The sequence below is a fragment of the Sinocyclocheilus anshuiensis genome, unplaced genomic scaffold, assembly GCF_001515605.1.
Source record: "Sinocyclocheilus anshuiensis isolate Anshui unplaced genomic scaffold, SAMN03320099.WGS_v1.1 scaffold349, whole genome shotgun sequence".
NCBI lineage: Eukaryota > Metazoa > Chordata > Actinopteri > Cypriniformes > Cyprinidae > Sinocyclocheilus > Sinocyclocheilus anshuiensis.
Genome location: NW_015536459.1, coordinates 58,740 through 61,760, shown reverse-complemented (window position 1 = coordinate 61,760; position 3,021 = coordinate 58,740). Strand labels below are relative to the sequence as shown.

The following is a 3,021-nucleotide window of genomic DNA, read 5'->3' as shown; positions in this document are numbered from 1 at the left end:
AAGTGAAGAAGCAACTAAAGTAGCAACAAAACTGTGATTCTGTGTTTTGTTGTAGTCAGTTACATGTGTTTTGGCAGTGGTGAGCACCTGTACATATGTCTGCTTACATAGCAACTGTAAAAGCAGGACACAGCTTACTGCAAATGATCTCAGACATATTGATGCATAAAAATGTGATTGCAGTACATTGTCATTGTAAAAATCACTGCAACTAGCTTATATAGGCTATTTAGTTAACAGATTATTTGAAAAGAACGTTCTTCTATAGAATCATAAAACTAATAGTACAAACAAATCCTCTTCACACTAACATCCTTGAAGTAATTACATCCAGTTACATTCATACAAATAAGAATGTGGAAACTAAAACTACAAACCTTTCTCCTTGTATGCGCTGGACCGTCATCCTCCTCCTCTTCTTCATCTGTTTGTTTGCGGATCGGAGTGTTTTTCGTCAAAGTTTAGTGCAGCGTAAACATTCTAGACTCACATAACATAACTGTACTTAGATCAAAGATCAAAAACATCTCGTTGATTTATTAGCTTTAGGTGGAGCATAACGAAAGTTTTCTAGCAAATCGGCAGTCTCGCACGCAAATTTAACCTTTCGCAAGTTTCATTATGAACTTGCTAACTAAAATACTAAAATATAAAATCTAGGAGGAGATACTGTTTAAATTTTTGGTCAGAAGAAGAAGAAGAAGAAGAAGTTTAAATACAATATCAGTAAGTTGGCTTTCTCAAGCCAACTTAATGATGAGTAGTAACAGAGATGGACAGTGTGAATTTATTTTACCTCTTTAACAGACCATGACAGAGCTGCCAAAGTCGGCCTAAACTATGAAATCTCTCGGAATAAATAGAAAATACTTAATAATATTAGTCCATCTGTTTGCATATGTTTTCACATGGCAGCACCGAACAATTTCATGTGTAATGAATCTGAAAGCAGTGAGTGAATCAAACACATAGAGAGGCTTGAATTGAGTTTTACTGCATCACCTGAAAATGTAAGACTCCAGAGGTTAAACAGACGGATGATGTGTGCATTTGGAAAAGCAGACCCTAAACTTTGCAATAGTATACCATCATCTATTAGAACTGCGACATCTCTTTCTGTTTTTAAATTGAAGTGTAAAAGTTATTTACTTACTGTGGCGTTTAGTAATTAATGTCTTTTCTTATCTTGTTTCTTATCTTTTGATGAAACTGCCCTGTACAGCAGTTTGGTCAACCTTGGGTTGTTTTTGAATGTGCTTTATACACAAATAATGAATGAATGAATGAATGAATTCGGTCTTAAAGAGACAGCAGCTTAAAATAAACCTGCTGCTGTCTGTCATTAATTTCATAAGATTCACCTAAGTGGGGAATTCCTCCCCATTTTCCAAAACGAAATTCAGGGCCTGAATTGTCAAAGTTCAGCTGTTCTAATCAAATGTGTGAATATGTCAGAAGAATTGATCCTCAGCTTGATGTGTTGAAGTGTGTTCTCAAACTCTCCTTTAATGTTTTCTTTGTGTTGAAGTTTCTCTTGTAAGGACTTCAGAGCTGTATTGAGCTCCTCCTTGAATTTAAAGAGAAAATCTGTAAGACACCAGAGATCTCTGTAATCATTAGTTCTTGAGCAAAATAACACTGATAAATTTCTTGATATGTTTTTATCTTCAGATATTCATCTGTCTTACCTTATATGAAGAAACAGCTTCAGTGATGGGTCTGAATGTGTGATTGACGTGTTTCTGTGAAGAGTTTGAGTTTCTCTCTGTGTAAACTGCAGATCTCCTCAGATCCTGGTGAACGCCTCTCATTTCTCTCCTTCAGGAACGACTCACACTAGTTTTTTTTTAACACAAGATTGCCTGACTTTCACTTTCTGAACAATGGTTTCAAAAATGAAATAGTTTAAAGGGGTCCTATTATGCTTTTTCACTTTTTCAACTTTAGTTATTCTGAAATGTTGCTGTTTGAGCATAACAAAAATCTGCAAAGTTACAAAGTTCAAAGTCCACTTCAAAAGGAGATATTTTATTTAAATTATGCTCTTTATTATGCTCTTTTACAAAGTCTTGATTTTGTTTTGGGGGTGTACTAGAACAGGCTCTCATACTAGGTTGTTCGAAAAACACATAATTTTTTACATATTTTATATTATTACAACACCTCTCTCCCCAGTCTGGCATGAACGGCTCGAATAGTTCCTGTATCAAATGAAGGCCCGCCTTCGGGCCAGTGTGTGATGTGATTGGTTTGCTGGGCCAGCGTGTGCTGTGATTGGTTAGCTGGGCCAGCGTGTGCTGTGATTGGTTAGCTGGGCCGGCGTGTGCTCTGATTGGTTAGCTGGGCCGGCGTGTGCTGTGATTGGTTAGCTGGACCGGCGTGTGCTGTGATTGGTTAGCTGGACCGGCGTGTGCTGTGATTGGTTAGCTGGGCCGGCGTGTGCTGTGATTGGTTAGCTGGGCCGGCGTGTGCTGTGATTGGTTAGCTGGACCGGCGTGTGCTGTGATTGGTTAGCTGGACCGGCGTGTGCTGTGATTGGTTAGCTGGGCCGGCGTGTGCTCTGATTGGTTAGCTGGGCCGGCGTGTGCTGTGATTGGTTAGCTGGGCCGGCGTGTGCTGTGATTGGTTAGCTGGGCCGGCGTGTGCTGTGATTGGTTAGCTGGGCCGGCGTGTGCTGTGATTGGTTAGCTGGGCCGGCGTGTGCTGTGATTGGTTAGCTGGGCCGGCGTGTGCTGTGATTGGTTAGCTGGGCCAGCGTGTGCTGTGATTGGTTAGCTGGGCCAGCGTGTGCTGTGATTGGTTAGCTGGGCCAGCGTGTGCTGTGATTGGTTAGCTGGGCCAGCGTGTGCTGTGATTGGTTAGCTGGGCCAGCGTGTGTTGTGATTGGTTAGCTGGGCCAGCGTGTGTTGTGATTGGTTGCACTCGGCGCCTGGTCGGGAAATGTCATGCACCTTACCATAGCTGCCTGCAAGCTTCAGTGTAAATATTGCATCAAAATCAAATCAATTTGAGCGCGATTTA

General features: G+C 41.1%; 1 long non-coding RNA gene across 1 annotated transcript in view; it reads right to left on the bottom strand.

Moving 5' to 3' along the window:
- Window positions 1-439, bottom strand: part of LOC107694075 (uncharacterized) — a 21,758-nt gene extending 21,319 nt beyond the window's left edge. Inside the window, exon 1 of the long non-coding RNA XR_001635126.1 lies at window positions 378-439. This is a non-coding gene — a long non-coding RNA (uncharacterized LOC107694075). The remainder of the gene's footprint in view (window positions 1-377) is intronic.
- Between the last annotated feature and the right edge of the window lie 2,582 nt (window positions 440-3,021).